Source organism: Mustela putorius, unplaced genomic scaffold (assembly GCF_011764305.1).
Source record: "Mustela putorius furo isolate JIRA1106 unplaced genomic scaffold, ASM1176430v1.1 tig00003901_pilon_pilon_pilon, whole genome shotgun sequence".
Classification (NCBI taxonomy): domain Eukaryota; kingdom Metazoa; phylum Chordata; class Mammalia; order Carnivora; family Mustelidae; genus Mustela; species Mustela putorius.
Window position 1 is genome coordinate 8,881,949 of NW_025422049.1, and position 20,380 is coordinate 8,902,328.

The following is a 20,380-nucleotide window of genomic DNA, read 5'->3' on the forward strand; positions in this document are numbered from 1 at the left end:
AAATAACCTCCTAATTCTGGTTGAGGTGAGCCAGGGAGGAGTCAGAAACAACTGGATTTGTGCAGATAATGGAATCTTATCCTTTAAACTGCAGAACTTTTAAAGAGTATTTTTGATGACACAAAATACATGCGTATATATTACGTGATTCCCAGATCTCTTAACTCTCTCAAATCTTTTTTCCGGCTAACCCAGGGTAATCAGAAGCGACACCCTGTACTGCGTTAAACCATTTTGTTTTTCCGTCCCTTTTCAGGATGTCAGGCCTTCAGTGGGCCCTGCCCCTGTCAGTCTGACCTTCTCCCCACCCCACCCATCCCCCACTGCAACATCTCTTCCTGTTGCTTCTAATCTGTATGGCTGGGAAACCAGGTTACAGACCTCTTCAGAGCTAGCTGCCATTATAAGCAAGCCACTAGAAAAGGCCTAGGGAATAAAATGTGTGGCTTTAATGCTATCTCTGTTTGAGGGAGTTTGTAGCTATTTTCTCCTTCCACAACTGGGGCAAATTACCAGAGGACAGAAGGTGCCAGACGCCTGGCCTAGGGTTAAATGTTGTGCTATTGAGTATCTCCCTGGGATCATGCCAGGCCTCAAAGTTCCCTGTCCCCACACCAACTCCCTGGCTCAGTCAGCTCTGAGTGACAGAAAATTGGGAAGAATAGCTAAGAATAAACATGAGGCCATGCCAAAGTCTTCTTTCAGAAAAATCCAGTGCTGACAAAGCAGGGGCAACACTGACTTGGGAGATCTGCTCTAACTTCCAACAGAGGAGCTTCTCTGCATTGTTCCCAGAACCGCGAGGCGCTGAGCGTAAGAAATAACATAGAGGACATGGGGAGATGGAGAGGAGAAGGGAGTTGAGGGAAATTGGAGGAGGAGACGAACCACGAGAGACTATGGACTCTGAAAAACAATCTGAGGGTTTTGAAGGGGCGGGGGGTGGGAGGTTGGGGGAGCCTGGTGGTGGGTATTGTGGAGGGCACGGATTGCATGGAGTACTGGGTGTGGTGCATAAACAATGAATTCTGTTCCACTGAAAAGAAAGTACATTTTTTTAAAAAATGAAAAAAAAAGAAAAAGGTGATTTCTCAAGCTTAGGCAGATCCTTAGGGAAACCCAATGGTGTTAAAAAAAAATGCACTAATCAATTAAGTGCACAATACCCTATTGTTAATGTTGGGCACTACGCCCTACAGCAGCTACCTGGAACTTTACTCCTCTTGTATAACTGGAACTTTATGCCCATTGAGCGACAACCCTCCATCCCTGCGCCCCCCCATCTCCTAATAACACCACCCTATTGTCTGTCTCTATACCTTTGACTATTTTAGACACCTCGCGTGTAAGGAATTGCGCAGCATCTGTCCTGTGACCAGCTTATTTCACTTAGGATAACATCTTCGAGGTCCGTCCATAACTCACCAAATTTTATATATTCATTATTTGCAATGGTTTTTTTTTTTTTTGGATACCAATTATACCTCAACGAAGTTGGGGGGAAACGAAAAATAAGCCATGGGTTCTACCTTCAAGAAGAAAAATTAAAAAAAACACTTGTCAGACGTAAGCCAAACAAGGTGATTTTTGAAGTTTTTAACTGTAGCAATACTTGAGATCTTTCCTAAAAATCTTGGGAGAAAAGCGACTGGTGCAATTTACAAGGCGATAGCAATAGCCATCGTGTGTTCCGTATTTTCACGATTTAGAAACCACTCTCATAGCCGTTGCTTCATTTGACAAGCTGCAGGGAAAGCCGTTCTCTCTCCCAGCCTCAGCCATCACTTACTTGAAGAACCAACCCTTGAAAATGTTCGTTATTCACAGCGAAATCCCTACCACGTCCACTTCCTCTGTAGGCAAGGATTACCACCAGGTATTACTGGGAGAGCTGGGCCAGGCCCCAAAGGCCCAGCCATGCACAGGATAAAAAAGAAGGATGGCCTAGATGCTGGGGCCCCTGCCCTCTGGGGACTTCTAACCCCAGAATTCTGCCTCTGCCAGACCATTAACCCCCACAGGATGCAAAGAAGTCTCCCTCAGCCTGTCCGGTATCTTTGTTAGCCCAAGCTGGAAATAATCAGCCAGAATCCACAGGTCATCATTTCGTGATGTGGGGCTGGACATCCCCACAACCAGCAGGATGATCATAGTGGAAATGTTATTGGTCATCTCTGAACCTTGATTTGACATTTGTCAATCAGGAAAGGTAAAACTCATCCCCACCTAGTTTCCAGATACTTAAAGAAGACAAATGAAATATCACATTAGAATATTTTAGGTTTTAAGGTGAATTTCTTTGAAGTCCTTGGAGTGATCACGTAAGTCTCAAAGAGTCCAACTGGCTAAAAGTTAAACCTCTTCCACCACTTCAAAGTTTTACTAGAAATCATACGTAAGATCTCCAACCAGAGATATAGAAAAGGGGGAAATCTTGGGATTTGATGTTGGGGAGGAGGAGGGATCTTACGGAGGAAAGTGATCATAGCCGACATATGAAACAGGAAGAGGAAGACATGAAAGTGTCAAATTGAAGAATCAAAATCGTGCTATAGCAAAAGAAAAGGGAAGTGTAAACAGCCACCCTCAAACGATGTTTTCACAACTAGATTTACAGATGACATAATGAAATAACTGAGACACAATTAAGAACACATTAAAAAGGACATAAGGTTGAATTGCGTGAAATAAATTTAAATGGGAAACTCCAACCCAAATGACTGCTGTACGCAGATCCTGGAAGTGTTTCAACCATAATGAGTTTGGAGGTGATTCTACAAAGCCGATGTGGTTTATTTTTATGAACTAACATCTGGGTGAGTCTCACCCCGATTCAAGAAAACTTGACGCATACAGAATTTAATAGCACTTATATATTTTATATAAATACATATATGCATACATATACATACACACACTCTCTCTCTCTCTCTCTATCTCTCTCTCTAGTATACTCCAGTGGTTATGGTTCAGGTAAACACTGCATCAGATCAGGAACAGCCAACCACTTCAACCACTTTTTACCTCTTAGGTCTTTCTGGGAGTTTGGTCTTCACTTCCAGCAAGAAATCTGGACATGGCTCCACTAGTCACCCTCCTCCTGGGAGAAGGACCACCTTCCTTCACCCGGTGATACTCCTGGACACTGGGGGAGTCTGCTCAGCTGATCCAGTCAGAGCGCTCACTGTAAATTAAATGGAGCTGAATCAAGCCTGAGGCATTAGGACCACTGCAAATACGAACGGCCTCCCCTGGCCTTGGGAGATCAACTTGACCAAGAACAACTCTCTCGTACTTTCTTCTCTGATGCTCCCACAACTCCAGGCAGAATCAGAACCCGGGATGGGGGCCAGAGCTGTTTGACCCGGAGGCTCCTCTTCTGTTCACATGGAGTGGGACTTCAGGGACAGAAGCAGAAGGGAGCATGGGGGTTTTGTTTTGAGGGACGAGGGGGGAAAAGGACCGTAAAGGAGAAACGGGAGTATGCCTGCCCTGACTCCTCTCCCGGGAGGAAACGAGCCCTCTGCCGCATGGCAGAGGGGCTTCAGTGATCGCTGCTCAGTCCGTTACAGAGTTAGAACATAAGCATCACTCCTACATTCCCTGAGTGGGATGGGAAGTTGATGGTCATCTGGGACCCGGGGAATGCCACGGAGGCCATGGCCAGCTGCCCCATATCCCAGTCTCCCTTGCAGTTAGGTCAGGGTTAGGTGATGAGTTCCTGTCACTGAAATGCAGGCAGACGTGACGGGCATCCCCTCTGGGATGAGGCAATGAAGGTGCGCGGGCTTTCAGCTGTCTTTTTCTCTGCCATGGTGCCCTTCAAGTTCATGGGCTCCCGATGGCATTGCTACATGACAGGAAAGGGCCAACCAGTCTGCAAAATACCCTAAGACACCCAAAATTCGTTTGATAGCTCATGAACTCTCTTCCTGGGCACCCGTCACCTCCTGCCACTTCCCATTTTCCTACTATCACTGGACACAAAGCTGGCTTAGAGCCTCTACATCAGAACTTCCTCACGGATTCGGGCTGCCATCAAAACCAAATAAGAGAAAAGTGAGGGGAAAAAAAAGACACAACCAAGTTTCTCTTTGTCAAGACCATCTCAATCCCTTGAGGGACCAGGTTCCAACTTTTTAAAGTTTAGAATAGAAAGACCAGAAACTTCCCTTATTCTGTGCTTCTAAATCCTCGAGATGCCAACAAGCCAGCAGGGTTAGCTAGCATAGGCTGAGAGGCACAAGGCTTTAAAGCTTGAACCAAAAGGGCTGGGGACGATTTTGCCTTGGCACCCCCCTCATGGAGGAGGGAAGACCTCTTGGCCCTTTTTCACCAGGACCCGCAGAAAGCTCTACCTTTCAGAACATGTCCTCCCTGAGATGACAGGGACCCCATGTATGATGGCCTCTAGCCGATGACCAAAAGTTGGTCTTGAAAAGCGTATCTGTCAAAGGCAAGGTCGCGTGATCAGTGTAAGTTGGAGAAATTACACGTGCCCATTTTTTTTTTCTTGAACTAGGACTTAAGGCAAAGTTGGATGTGTCCAGCCCCTGTTGATTAAGAAGGCTGGTCTGGTGGCTAAGGGCTCTCCAAAAGCCACGGCCTGGGCTCATCTGTAAGCTTGCCCCTCACTCTGCAGCTAGAATCTGGTTCTAGAAAAGTCCCTACTCTCTGACCCAGAAGGCCTCTTCTGAGCGTTGCCCAATGCTCTGTTATACAACACGCAAAATAAATAATCAACTTGAAAAGTCAGGCAGCCAAAGCTCTGCTCAAATAATAAGCCCTTTTACAAGCTGCTTATCACCTGCCAAATTCAGCTCCAGAGGAACACCGGGAACTCTAAATTCTACTGTTCGCATTAACTGCTTGGGGGAAATGGCCAAGCTTCAATGGCTTTATTGGTTTCCTCAGAGACAGAGGCATAGAGGTTTTCATCCTCCAGCTCCCTGCCCTTAACCTCAATCATTCCCACCATCTCTGCGAGGTTCTCTGTTACGAGCACGAGCTAGAAAGGGGTCCTTTCCATTCCCTCTCACCCGACCTCATTGGGGTGAGAAAGGGAAGAATATAAATGCCAACCTTTTCAGAAAGTTCACGGGGAGGGAGCATGTGAAAAGGCAGGAGAGACTCTCTGTTCCTCTACTGGCCTCTGTACAAGCTGACTTGAGAGCAGGGACTAAGCTGTAGTCCTCTTTGCATCTCGATGGTCTAGCACATTCCCTGAAACATCAGAGGTGTTCAATAAACCATGTACTTAACAAGAAGATTAATAGTAAGTGTAGTTAACTCTTGAGCATTCAGGAACTCTGTTTAAGTTCCCATAGTTCTTTCTCACTTTCTAGTCGAGGAAGCTGAGGCGCTGATAGGTTAATAAGCGAATAAGTGGCAATGCAAGGATATGAACCAGGTGAACAGGCTCTAGAACCTTCGTCCTTAACCACATGAACTGGTACACAGGAATAAGTAAGTGAGATGTTAAAAGGGCTCTCCATATACGAAAGCACAGAACAGGAACCGACTTTGATTCAGAAACCTGGTTTATTCACACAAAAACTTATTAAGCACCTAGTATACTATGCCGGACCTGCTGCTATGAATTAGTGGCGCAAAACTAAAGGCACAGTCGCATCCCTTGAGAAGAGAGACAAGTACCAAGGGAGTACTGGGCACTGACCACATGCCGGGCGCTGTGCTAGGTGCTTCACATGTGTATCAGCTTCTGTAATCCTGGCCAAACCCCAACGAGGGGAATCCTGGTCTTATTACATTGAGATGAAGCGGGTGAGAAACTGAGGCCCAAGGAGAAAAAGTGGTTATGGTAATGTTGAGAAGAAAAGGATTCATCTCGCTGGGCAGGCTCCGCCCAACAGGGAACACTTGGGCGGGGCCTTGAAGACCAGACAAGAGGAAAGAAATTCACATCCGAACTGTACACGGAGGCCAGGAAAACTCAGCCACGTTTCCGAAGCCATCACAACAAAAACATGGAGCTAAGCGGCGAGCCCTGTACCACACCGTGTTCTGAGCCTGAGGGGACATCTTACCCGGGACCTAGGAAAGACTTCGTGGAACTGAGGCCTGAATGTTTATGTCCATTTTCCCACTGCGTTCAAGCTCTCCCTGGGGCTTAGCCATCCTCACCGTATCTGTAGGAAGTTCTTTTCCTCTTCCTTCTGTGCAATAGGCAATGTTTCTGGAAGGGGACCCCCACGCCCATTTTAGCGTAACTGAAGCCAGATCCTCCAAGGTTGGCAAAGGAGGCCGCAGTCACCACGGGGGCCACTTGGAACAGCGACAGCTCATGGCTCTGTTCTGTTTCCCACACTTGGAGACACTCTCTCCTTTGCTAAGCACAGAGGTTCTAAGTCCAGGTCCCTTAAAGGCTGTCCAGGGCTTTCCCTAGTCTGTTCTGCTCAGACCTGCTGACGACTTCCCTTCCCTCGCCCTCTGGCTTCTCTGAGGACGGCTGGCTGCCAGGCCAAGACATGCCGGTGAATACGGACAAGTGAACTCCAACAACCAGTGAGTACTCCGGGGGCAAACTTTCTATTCTTCCTATGCTAAGGACCCCCTCGAAACACCCCCCACACGGTTCCAGTGACTGCCCCACTTCCTTACTCTTCTCTACAGCACGACTCTTCACGAGGCTTGTCTACATCCCCCGCGGACAATCTCCCTCCTCCCCCTTCTCTCTTGAATCCACTCCCATCAAGCTTCCGCCCCCTGAGATGGCTGTGATCAAGGCCCTGAGGTTGCTGAAGAGAATTCTCAGCCCTCCTCTTGCTTGGCCAAACGGAGATGCTTTCCATAGTTGATCAGTCCTTCTTCCCCGAAGAACCTTCTTCGCTTGACTTCCATGACATCACTGTCTTCTGGTTTTCCTTCTGCCTTGCTGGCCATATCCTGCCAGTCTCTTTGGCTTGTTCCTCCTCGTCTTGCTGACCTTTCAATGTGGGAGTGCCCCAGGGCTGGGTCCTTGGTCCCCTTCTCTTCTCTAACTGTTCTCAGCGTCTTCTTATCATCCATCTCAGGGCTCTGAATACTATCTAGAAGCCTAGGACTAAAAGATGTTCATCTCCAGCCCTAACCACTGCTATGAATGCCAGGCTCAGACAGCCTACAGCTTCCATCCCTCCACTTACATGTCTAATGGGCATCTCAAATTTAACATATCCAAAGGTTAACATCTGATATACCTCCGTCCTTGTTCTTCCCACAGTATTTTTTTTCAACCATTTACTTAAATTTTTAAAAACTCAGTTCAAGTCACCTGGGTGGCTCAGTCAGTTAAGAGTCTGCCTTCAGCTCAGGTCATGATCCCAGGATCCTGGGATGGAGTCCCATGTTGGGCTCCCTGCTCAGCAGGGAGTCTGCTTCTCCCTCTCCTTCTGCCCCTCACCCCTGCTCATGCTCGCGCTCTCTCTCTCTCTCTCTCTCTCTCTCTCTCGCAAATAAATAAAGTCTTAAAAAAACAAAACAGTTCATCCATTTCTCCTACCCACACCCCCTGCCTCTGGCTACCACCAATGGGTTCTCTGTATCAATGAGCTTAGTTTTTTTTTTAAGACTTTATTCATTTATTTGCCAGAGAGAGCACAAGTAGGGGTAGTGGCAAGCAGAGGGAGACACAGAGCAGGGGGCGCCCAGTGTAGGACTTGATCCCAGAACCCCAGGATCATGACCTGAGCCAAAGGCAATCTCTCTCTCTTTTTTTTAAAGATTTTATTTATTTATTTGACAGAGAGAGATCACAAGTAGGCAGAGAGAGAGAGGAGGAAGCAGGCTCCCTGCCGAGCAGAGAACCCTATGCGGGACTCGATCCCAGGACCCTGAGATCATGACCTGAGCCGAAGGCAGAGGATTAACCCACTGAGCCACCCAGGCGCCCCCAAAGGCAATCTCTTAACCAACTGAGCCACACAGGTGCCCAATGAGCTTAGTTTTTCTTTTTGTTTGTTTGTTTGTTTTTAGAGTCCATATAGAAATGAGATAATATGGTATTTGTCTTTCTCCGCCTATCTTATTTTACTTAGCATAATGCCCTCAAGGTCCACCCATGTTGTTGCAAATGACAAGATTTTATTCTTTTCTATGGCTGAATAACATTCCATTATATATATTTATATATTCCATATATTTATACATATGTATATATGCATGTATATATGTAATACATACAATATTCCACTACATGTACGTGTGGATGTGTATACACATACATATATATGTATACACATACACACACAAATTTCTTTTTCCATTCATCCATCAATGGACACTCAGTAGTTGCCATATCCTGGCTACTGTAAATAATGCTGAAATGAACATGAGGTGCATCTATCTTTTCAAGTTAGTGTTTTCATTTTCTTTGAATAAATACCCCAAAGTGGGCTTGCTGGTTCATACGGTAGCTTCATTTTAATTCTCTGAGGACTCACCATACTGCTTTCCATAATGGCGGCACCAATCTGCCTTCTAGTCGGCCATGTGCGAGGGTTCCCATCTCTCCGCATCCTCGCCAATACTTGTTATTTCTTGCTTTTTAATACTAGCCATTCTGACAGGTGTGGGGTGGTAGCTCACTGTGGTTGTGGTTTGCAGTTCCCTGATGAGGAGTGATGCTGAGCGTATGTTCATGTGCCTGTCGGGCATCTGGGTATCTTCTTCGAAAAAAATCTCCACTCAGATCTAAAGGCAATTTTTAATCAGATTGCCTTTTGCTACTGAGCTGGATGAGTTCTTTATATATTTTGGATATTAGCCCCTTATTAGATACGTGATTTGTAAATATTTTGTCCCATTCGGTAGATGGTCTTTTAATTTTGTGAATGGTTTCCTCTGCTGTGCAAAAGCTTCTCAGTGTGATGTCATCCCCCGTATTTATTTTTGCTTTCATAGCTTTTGTTTCTGGTGCCAGATTCAAAATACTCGTCACCAAGACCTATGACAAGGAGCTTATGACCTGTGTTTTCTCCTAGGAGTTTTATGGTCTCAGGTCTCACATTCAAGTCTTTAATCCATTTTGAGTTAATTTGTGTGGATGGTGCTAAGACAGTGGCCCAGTTTTATACTTTGGCATGTGGCTGCCCAGTTTTCCCAGCACCGTTTCTTGAAAAGCTCTCCTTTCCCTGCTGTATATCCTTGCTCGCCTTGGCTGTATACTTAGCTGACTGTACAGGCGTGGGTTTATTTCCAGGCTCTCGATCCTGCTCCATGGATCTGTATGTCCGCTTTTATGCGAGTTCCATACTGTTTTAATCACTATAGCTTTGGAACATAATAATATAGAAATCAGGGAGCATGATGCCTCCAGCTTTGTTTTTCCCTCTCAAGGTCGCTTTGGCTACCTGGGGGTTTCTGCAGTTCCATACATGTTTTAGGATTATTCATTCTGTTTCTCTGAAAAATGCTGTTGGAATGTTGGTGAGGATGGCGCTCCGTCTATAGATTGCTTTGGGGAGCACAGACATTTTAACGATACTGATTCTCCCCAGTACATCAGCATGGAATAGCTTTCCCTTTGTGTCTTCACTTTCTTTCAAAATGGGGCTTCTGATATACTTCCAACCTTGTTCTTCCCACAGGCTTTACCAATGCAACCCCATCCTTCCAGCTGCTCAGAACAAAAACCTTGGCAACATCCAGAACAGAAATGCTGTGTTACACAACTCCAGAGGGCACCAGCCACATTTATTCAATGCTCCTGGTGTTATGCAACATGGTGACCCTGTCTCCCTTCATTCCTCTTTCTCCAACATCCTACATCTGATCTGTTAGCAAATGCACTTGGCTCTACCTTCGAAATACACCCCAAAACCCAACAACTTCTCCCTAGTTCCATAGCTATCAGACTGGCCCAAGCTTGTCCCCTGATGACTTCTTATCCAAAAACACAACTAGAGCAATTCTTTTAAAATATGTCAAATCACATCACTCCTCTACTCAAAATTCCCCACTCCTTCCCATCACACTCCAGGAAAAAGTCAAGATTCTTACAATGGCCTCTAAAGCCTTGAGTTGTTTTTCTTGCTTTGATATTTATCCCTATCTATCCTATGTATTTTATGTGTTTATCTCAATGGATTATCTGTTGCCCACATAGGAATATAAGCTTTGTGAGTCAGGAACTTAGTGGGTTTTGTTCACAGATGAAGCCTCGGTGTCTACAATAATACCTGATACAAAGTACATGCTCAATATATATTTGTAGATGACGGGGCACCTGGGTGGCTCAGTTGGTTAAGCCTCTGCCTTCGGCTCGGGTCATGATCCCAGGGTCCTGGGATCAAGCCCTGCATCGGGCTTCCTGCTCAGTGGGGAGTCTGCTTCTCCCTCTCCCTCTGCCTGCTTCTCTGCCTACTTATACTCTCTATCTGTCAAATAAATAAATAAAATCTAAAATATATATATACATATATTTGTAGATGAAATAAATGAAGCAGGTTACAAAGACAGAAGTCTTTACACAAAGGCCAGAATCATACCAAAACACAATATAACAAGTGAAATGCCGCTTGAGTAGCCAGCTAGTGCTGGGACCAAGTCAAATCTCGGGAGATGTTCAGTTCCAATCTCCTATTGTTTGTTTTTCCATCGCTTTGGTATTTTACCTGAAGAAATGCACCTATATGTAGTAACGAGCGCCCCCTGGTGGAAGCAATCCACCCAAGCAATGGAAAAGAAAATCCTAGAGCAACAGACTTTAAATTGTAAAGGAGACCCTTGGGGACAAAGGAAGTGACTCCAACAATTCACAGAGAAAGTGCTCTATAGAAACTAGGGGAACTAAAGATTCAATTCAAAGTACATGGGGGTGGGGGTGGAATCAACTTATTTTACTGCTGAACCTTTTCTACAACTAAAAATGAGAAAAAAATAATTCACTGCAAGCTGAACAACGTTTAAGTGCCTACTCCCAAAGAATTTTTAATGCGGTAGAAGAGAGGATGTAAGTCATGCATACAAATAAGTACAAAGCAATGAATATGGTCACGGATGAGGGACTAGGGGGCAAATAAGAGGAATGAACTAAGAGCTATAACTTACCCAGGAAAGAGAAGTATAGCTTTGGGCTGAGTAAATCCAGGAAGACAACTTGGAGGGGGTGGTTCTGGAGCTGAGCCTTGAAAGACAGACAAAATTTTAATAAGAGAGCATTCCAGGTACAGGCCTAAATGTAGGGAAGGGCACAGCATGTGGAAACCCAAGCAGGCCAACAGGGCTCTGCAAAGGTCACAGTCTGGGTGACAGCACAATTCAAACCCTTCCTTGAAAAGGGCAGAGACAGATTCTCAAGAGGAAAGTCCTTGGCAGAGGTAAACACAGGAAGGGACCAAAGAAATCCGCCCCCCCTTTTCCTTGTTCTCCCTTGGATGAGAGGAACACTATTAAAAACTATGGGGAGAAACAAAGATAAAATGCAAACCCCATGATAAACTGTCCAGCTTACATACCAGAGGATTCTGAATCCACAATATTGAGGGGCGCCTGGGTGGCTCAGTGAGTTAAGCGTCTGCCTTCAGCTCAGGTCATGATCCCAGGGTGGCTCAGGTCACTTCACTTTCAACTTTTCTTTTGAAATATTATAGACTTACCCCCCGCCCCAGAAAGTTGCAAAACTAGTATGAAGTGTCCTCCTATACCCTACCCAGATTTCCCATTTTTTTATAACCATCTTACATATATTTCTATTACCATCTTATCGAACCACAGTACAGTATTACAGACCGAGAAGTTAATGCTCATGCAATAAATACTATTATTGATACACGTATTTTTTCCATTTGTCCCAATGTCCTTTTTTCAGGTCGGGATCACAGATGTCTTCTTTGACTCCTTTTAACCCAGAATAGTTTCTCGGTCTCTTTTCATTCCCATGATGCTTTTGAAAAACACTAGCTGGTTTCACTTTGGGGTTTACCCGATGGCTCATCAGGACTCCATTTAGGTTATGTGCGTTCCCAAGAACACTACAGAACTGATGGTGCGTCCTTCTTGGTGCGTGGATGGTTCTGGCCTGAAATAGTTATTACCATGGCACTTGCCGAAGAAGTTTCTAGTCCCATTGTTCTTTCTACATTTTATTAATTAATTATTGCATTAATTGGAATTAATTAATTTTATTAATTAATCTCTACATTTTATTGATTTATTGATTGGAATTATTAATTAATTAATTTAGTTAATTTAATTAATTGCTTTGCCTTCTCCCTCATTTGTTTATTTACTCAGTTATTTCTTTATATTTGCATGGACTCGTGGGTGCTAATTTTACTCTCTGGGTTATGATCCATTACTACCATTAATTATCTTGTGGCTTGTCACAGAGTTCACCATTGGAACCCCCCTCGAAGTGACTCCTGCATCCTCCTGGCATGTCGCCATTATTGCATGGACACTGTCTTACTTTCTGGCAGAAGAAGACATTCCAGGCTCATCTTCTAGGCTCCCTGCCCCAGCATGGGAATCAGCCCATTTCTCCGAGAGTTCTGGTTCCTTTTATTTGGAGAATGGTGTTTTGAAACCCAGATCTGAGTGCTAGGTGTGCTCCCCGGTTTTGGGGTGTTGCTGCTTCCAGGCCTTCTAAGCAGACAGAGCTAGGAGATATACGCATATCCACAAACCATTCTATTTCTGTATCTGTCTCTGGGTGGGCGGGCGCGTGCATACAAAACGACGCGTGGTACGTTCAATAACCTCTGATCACAAAAAAAAAAAAAAAAAAAAAAAAATAACCTCTGATCACCACCAGTCTTCTGTCTTTTCTTCCATGTAACTCCTTCCTCCGACAGAGTAAAAGGTGGTTCTCATTACTCACAATAGATCATTTGCTCGAGACTAGAATCTACGTAGATTCAGAATTGCCAACCCGTATCCCTGGGGAAAACAAAGCTACTATCTAGTGAACGGGATTTCTGTTCTGTTTGGGGGTGGGGGACAGTCTTCACCAACAAGGGTTCTGAAGTGTGCCCCCTGAACCAGCAGCATCAGCTTCATCTGGGAACTTGTTAGAGATGCAAATACTGAGCTCCAGCCTCGGCCTACCCTACCGGACTACGAATGCTGGAGGGGGGGCCATCTCCCAGAGTCCCCCCAGACAGCTCCCTAGGGGACTCTGATGCACACTAAAGTTTGGGAACCACTACTGGAGAATACAAAGTCAAAATGCTCTTTTCCGAAGTTCCCATCCACCCCTGTAAATCATTAATCTCATTAGTTTTTGGTTTCTCTTTACACACAAGGAGCATTGGTTTTCTGTGGCTCCCGTAACAAATTAGCACAAACTTACTGGCTTAAAATGCCACGAATGTAAGATATTACAGTTTTGAAGGTCAGAAGTCCAAACTGAGATTCATTAAGGCTAAACGTCTAGGTGTCCGCATGGGCTGTGTTCTTCTGGGGGGCTTTTGTTTTTAAGGATTTTATCTGTGAAGGAGAGAAAGAGAGAGAGTGAACACAAGCAGGGGGAACGGCAGGGAGACGAAGAAGCAGGCCCCCCACTGGACAAGGAGCCCGATGCGGGACTCGATCCCAGGACCCCCGGGATCATGACCTGAGGCGAAGGCAGATGCTTAACCAACTGAGCCACCCAGGCGTTCCCCTTTCTGGGGGCTTTAAGGAAGACGCTGTTCCCCTTTCTTCCCAGCCTCTATGCGCTGCCTACATTCCTTGGCTGCAGCCCCTTCTTCTGTCTTCCAATCGTTCTGGCAGGGAGCCCTGCCTCCATGCACACATTCCCTCCCTCCGACTCTGCCCCTTCTGCCTTCCTCTCACAAGGACCCTTGTCATCCGATTGAACCCACCAGGGTCATCTCCTCAGGTTTCCATCCTGAGTCACACAAGCAGTGTCCCTTCTGTCATATAAAGCCACACAGTCATAGTTCTGGGGGTTAGTATGTGAGCATCTTTGAGAGGCGCCATCATTCTCCCACATAGATTTTTTTTTTAAGTTTCTAAAAACACAGAGTGACCGATGTTCGTATCCTGCCTACAATCATTAAACAACTTCCTTCTCTTCTCAGAAAGAGCTCAGCCTCTTGACCCTGCCAGCCTCCTCCGCCTCCTTCCATGTTCTTGACTGTGCAACATCCTTGACGGCTTTCAGCCTTCGCCTGCACTCTTCGTCGGCCTAGAATATTCTTTCCCCAGTTCCTCTCGTGGTTGGCGCATTCCTCCAGCCTCATCTCTGAAGAAGCTATCTCTGATCACGAGACAGTAAGAGCCCATCTCAATGACTGTGATTTAGCCTGTTTCTTTTCTTTATCACTGATGCCAGTCTGTACTACATGACGTATCAGTTTGTGACCCATCTTCCTCGCTAGAACGTAATCTCCACGAGGATGGAGACGCCGGGTACCCCTGTACATCCCTAACGTCTAGCATCGTCGGCGCACGCAGGTAGTCCGTAAGTGCTGACAGGGTGGACGAAGGCTGCTCTAGTGTGGGTGGCCAGTGGAGGACGAGTGTGTTGCTGGTCCAAACGGAGCACACAGAACGATCCGTGTGAATCCCTGTGACTCTAGGTACGGCCGATGCAGACTTTCACTGTGCCCAGTACAACCCAAACAAGCTCCTATCTGTCATGCATTCCTTCGTTCCTCCACAAGTATGCACTGAATAGCTAATATACACACGTTTGATCCACACAACAATACAAGGAGATACTGTTACCATTATCCCCATTTTACTGACAGGAAGACTGAGGTTCAGAGAAGCAGCGTGGCCGAGGAATCGCAGCTAGGGAGCTACTATGTGCTTCTATATGCTAGGCTTTACGCTGGGCTCAGGCTACGCCAGGGAATGAGCGAACATGGTCCTTGCCCTCTCTGGTGGACAGTCTGAGGGATAAATCCATGCTTACAGGGGGGTGTGCTAAGTATTATGATCGGGGTCTGCTAAAGGGTGCTGTGGGAGCACTGGCCTGGGACAGTGAAATCAGGGTGAGGGGTGAGAGGAAGCTTCTGGGAGGAAGAGGCACTTGAACTAAATTTGAAGCCTAAGTAGATCTTAGCTAGATGAATGGAGGACCATCTAGCCAGCTACCGATTGGGCTCACAGGCTATCATTTTTCTGGAAGTTTCCAGAAGTTTCCAGAAATTTCAGTTTTTCTAGGGTCTGGCCTTCACCGCCGCTTTGCAGGGTAAGAAATCTAACATCACGAGTAACCTAGAGTTATCTGACATTGGGAGCAGTGGCACACACACTAATAACGCTCGGGAGAGGATGACGTTTATAAATCAGAGTTCGGTCGCTGAACTGGGAAGTGGCAAGACCCAGGGTCCCCAAGCTTTCTCTTTCAAGGGCCAGACGGTAAACGTTTTTAGTTCTGTGGGTCATATGTGGTCTCTGGGCCGCTGCTCCCCGCTGCCACTGCAGGGCAAGGGCAGGGATGGGGACTCATAAACAAATGAGTGTGGCTGTGTTCCAACCAGACTTTACTGACCAAAAGACGAGGCAGGTTTACGGAGCCCCAGCCTAGAATAAGAGAAGTAGTTATAAGATTCAAATGCTTTGTCACAATGCTTTGTCCTCAGACGCAAGAGAGACAGACCCGCCTCCGGTATCAGACTGGACACCTTCTCTCCTAGACAGTGACTGCCCAGACGGACACTGCCAACCCTGGCCTCGCTTGACCTTTTTTAATGCTCGGCCGCCCTATAGAATCCCACCCCTTCCTAAAGCGCTGGGTGTACGAAGGCTCTACTCACCAGGAAAACTCCAAGGAAAATGCCAACAGCATCGGTTCCCAGAGAAAGCCATGCTCCTTCGTCACCTGCAGGGGGAGAGAGCAGTCTTCATTTACAGCTGTTTCCCCGCAAAACAAGGGACAGATTCGGCCACGGTAATGTGAGAGACTGATATGTAAACTCCACGAAGGAAGAGATTCTGTTTCAATTAGACAGAATCTTTTATTTTTATAAAAAGCAGTGTAGGTTCCCTGTAGAAAATTAAGAAACAAAAGTAAGAAAGGAGAAACATTATATTCCCACCTCCCAGAAATTAGCCATATTAAGAGCTTGGTACAGGGGGTACCCGGGTTCACTCAGTCAGTTAAGTCTTTGGCTCAGGTGATGATCCCAGAGTCCTGGGATCGAGCCCCTTGTCGGGCTCCCTGCTTAGCGGGGAGTCTGCTTCTCCCTCTCTTTCTGCCCTTCCCCCACTCGTGCCATCTTTTTCTCTCTCAAATAAATCTTTGAAAAAAAAGAGCTTAGTGCATATCCTTCCAGACCTGCTTCTAAGAGTACGTAATACATATCTGCACTTTCTACCAAAATGAGATAATATGGGTACATAATGCTTTGTGACTTTTTTTTAATCAGTCGGTCACCTCCACTGTTGCACGTTAATAAATTTCTATCTCATCAAATACCCAAGCATATTCCAATTTCCCTACTTTCCTCCAAATGTCCGATAAGGCTGGCTTGCTCCAGTCAGGATCCAATCTCAGACCACACTTTGCATCTTTAGTCTCTTTTCATTTAGAACAGTATCCTCTTTCAGGACGGGATCTTGTTTCCTGCTCTATCCACAATGCCTTTAATAGCTCCTGGTATCTTAGATGCTTACATAATTAACTAATTATTATAAAACTTAGAGGAAGGGGGGGTATACCCTAAAGCATATCTCCTCCACCCATCACACTTTATGTCCATTTTATATATAATGAAAATCAGGACCAGAGAAATGAAGTGACTTCCCAAGGTCACCCAGCAAGTACGTGGCAATTTCTGTTCATTCGGTTAAACCAAGAGTTGTCAAACTTCTGTGAAGGACAGAAAATAAACCTCTTAGGCTTCATAATAAAATATAATGACAGAAATACAATAATGGACTACAAGCTTTTGTTATACAGGTCTACTAGTGGAAAACATGGAATAGAAGAATAACATTTTGTTTAACTGTGGTTGAAAGTCAAGTGTTCCCCACGAACTAGCCGATTATAATGGTTCATCTAATAAAACTTTATTAGATCACAAGTCATAGTTTGCCAACCTCTGTCCTACGCTGCTGATCCGTGATTTGGCTTTTTCTTTGTGTTTGAGTGAAAAGAACATCCTTCTTTATTAATGGTTATAGTTGGGTTCTGGCTTATTAAAGTTATATGGTACTAAAATACCAGTAAGGAAAACTCCTTAGCCAGTCCCTTAAAATGCATTATCTTGTCTTACCTCAGTACCTAACTGTTGGAAATGCGTGTCTTCTTTCGTTTAATTTGCAAGAAGGCAGGTTGCACTGTGACTGTGGTTTTCATAATTAACCATATGTTAATATTTAATGCAGCTGACCAACTTAGAAATCAGTACAAGTGAAGATGGTAATTGGCCTATGTCAGGGCTATTTTTTTCCTCAAATAAAAACATGCTATGCTATTTAAAGATAGAGAAATAAATAGCCAAAGGGTTAAAAGAATAGAAAGTGGTTGCTTTGGGGGGGGGGCGGAGCAGGAAATGGGGAGAAAAGCTGGGGACTCCTTTCTTTAAAAAAAAAATAACGGGGACACCTGGGTGGCTCAGCCATTGGGCATCTGCCTTCAGCTCAGGGCATGGTTCTGAGATGGGGCCCCGCATCGGGCTCTCTGCTTCTGAAGAGGCGTGCTTCTCTCTCGCCCACTCCCCCTGCTTGTGTTCCCTCTCTCACTGTGTCTCCCTCTGTCAAATAAATAAATAAAATCTTTTAAAAAAAAAATAACAAGGCTTGTGGAACTACTTGACTTTTAAAACTGTGTATGTGTATATAATTTTGATAAAAATACAAGAAAGAAAACCAGAGGGGTGCCTGGGTGGCTCAGTCATTAAGCGTCTGCCTTTGGCTCAGGTCATGGTCCCAGGGTCCTGGGATCCAGCCCCGCATCGGGCTCCCTGCTCAGCGGGAGGCCTGCTTCTCCTTCTCCCACTCCCCCTGCTTATGCTCCCTCTCTCTCTCTGTCAAATAAACAAAATTTTTTTAAAAAGAATAGAAAAGAAACCCAGAGGTACTTTAAAGCCCCTTCTAGAAAAGGCTTCTTGAATACTTTCCTCCATCCTCCGAACTGAGGTTAGGATCCCTCTTCTCTGACCCCCACAGCATCCTTAACACACTGTACTATAATTATGTTTCTCTGTCTCCCTCTTGGAGCCATGAGCTCCTTGCATGGACCGGCTATGTATTCTTCATTTCAGCAACTAGATTTTATAATATTTAAAAAGCTAGTCATTCAAATAAGGTGAAACGAATTAACCAAATACCACTCAGTCTAGGCAAATTAACATCACAAGGAGATACCAAACAAAAAGACCAACTAAGTGTTGTGGAGGAGATGGAGAAATTGGAAACTTCACACATTTACCAGTGGCCATCTTAAATGGTGCAGCCACCCTGGAAAAGAATCTGGAAGTTCCCGAAAAAGTGAAACATACAGTTGCCATCTGACGCAGAAATTCCACTAGTAAAGCAGGGAACGAGGGAACATGGTCCTTGCCTTCTCTAGTGGAGGGACAGAGAATGAATTCAAGCTTACGGGGCAGTGTGTTAAGAGTTAGGATAGAAAAAAAAAGAGTTAGGATAGAAATTGGCTAAGGGAGCCTGCCGAGGGAGCGCCAGCGAAGGGCAGTGAAATCAAAAGAATTGAAAGCATATGTCTACACAAATGTTCCCAATTATTGGATTACTCTTAATAACAACAACAACAACCAAAAAAACCACCCAAATGTCCATCAACTAATGGGCCAACAAAGGGTATATCCATAAGGCGGTATATCCATACCATGGAATATTATTCAGCTACAGAAAGGAATGGCATACAGACACATGCTACGACATTCATGAAACTGGAAAACATTGCTCTAAGTGAAAGAAGCCAGTCGCAAAAGACCACACAGTGTAGGCTTCCATCCCTATGAATTGTTCAGAAAAAGCAACTGCATAGAGACAGAAGAAGGATCAATGGTTGCTTAGGGCAAGGAGTCCGAGGAGAGATTAACTGTGGTTTTATGGGAATTGGCAGTGGACAGCGGGCTGGGGGCGGTGAATAGGGATCAAAATACGCTCAAACCAGATTGTGGTGATGGGTGCACAACTCTGCCAATTTACCAAAAAAGAACCGTACACTTAAAATGAGTCGATTGTATCGTATGCAAAGTGTAAGGCTCTTTTTAAAAGCCCTCAATGTATCCCATTATTTAGTTTCTCTCTAAATTAGCTTTTTTCCCCCCAGCTGGACTACCCGCGTTACAACACCTGGTGAAAATGGTGGTGAACGAAGTTTCTGAGGGTTGTGCTGACAGACACATCAAAGTCAGCATCTGCGTGTGTGTGAAATTGTCAGATGTCTCGAGGTGCGCAAGGCATTTCCGGTTGGGTGATCCAAGTGTGCAGCCTGGGCAATCCGTGGCCGCTCTGCCAGGCCAGGTGTAGAGCGAGCCTAAGGCCCGCCACTCCAAGTTAGGAACGTAGGCACGTAAGAGAATCACCTTTTGCACCTCTCAAGCCCGGTGCACAACCAAGCGCAATTAGGGCATATCCGTGAAAAGGGTGATGTGAGGGTGGGAGTAATTTGGTCAGTGCCTATTGGGCAAGGAGGTCCTGCCAGAAGAGCCAATTGATCCAAACTACCCCCCACCAACCCCCGCTCCCCGCGCTCGGCTCACTCCCACGGGGTCCCCCTGGGAACAGCACGTCCCCTCCACGGGCACGACGGGATGTGACAGCGCCTCTCCGAGCTAGGGGAAAGCCTGGCCCCCAGTACCCCCCAACCCCCTGCTTTGCGGGAAGGGCAAAAACTGCCACAGAGCCAGAGCTAGGGGTCTCCTCCCAGGGGCTCCGGGTGCCCAGGAAACTCACGCGGCTGATCGGCAGGGTCGCCTGGAGGTTACAGGTCAGGGAAACTAGATTTGAGTCGCTGTCGTTGCCGCCGCAGAGCGGAAGGAGAAGGCGGTGGAGGGGGCGGGGGGGTGAGCAGGCGAGCGCGCCCGCAGCGGGTGGGGGCCATCCCCGCGGACCCCAGGGCCCCGCGACCCCACGCGCAACTCCGGGGTCACGTGGCCGCCGCCCCTCCCCTCCCGGCGCTTATGTCGCAGCGCCTCCTGGCGGCGAGCGGCGGGCACGGCGGCGGCGCGGGCGCGGGCCGGCTTCCGGTGCACTCGGCAGCCTAGGGGAGAGCTGCCAAGGGGGGCGGGGGGTACGGCCGCCCAGGGAGCCCACCCAGACCCAAACTGGGGTTACAGGAGGCTTTTGCCTTCCACCCTGGCCTCCTTCTCCCCAGGGGCCCCAAAGAGAGCAGATCCATCCCATAATATATATCTTGCTCCTTGATCCAGGCTCCCTCCTGTGAAAGTGGAACAGAATGAGGCAGTTTTGGGGGCGCCTGGGTGGCTGATGCGGTTAGACGTCTACCTTCGGC

General features: G+C 46.3%; 1 long non-coding RNA gene across 1 annotated transcript in view; it reads right to left on the reverse strand.

The window, feature by feature from the left end:
- The window catches only part of LOC101690296, a 42,818-nt gene extending 22,800 nt beyond the window's left edge, over positions 1–20,018 (reverse strand). The window contains exons 1-5 of the long non-coding RNA XR_200161.3: positions 19,822–20,018; positions 15,711–15,775; positions 13,292–13,428; positions 11,050–11,125; positions 3,025–3,184 (exon numbers count right to left, since the gene is read on the reverse strand). This is a non-coding gene — a long non-coding RNA (uncharacterized LOC101690296). The remainder of the gene's footprint in view (positions 1–3,024; positions 3,185–11,049; positions 11,126–13,291; positions 13,429–15,710; positions 15,776–19,821) is intronic.
- Between the last annotated feature and the right edge of the window lie 362 nt (positions 20,019–20,380).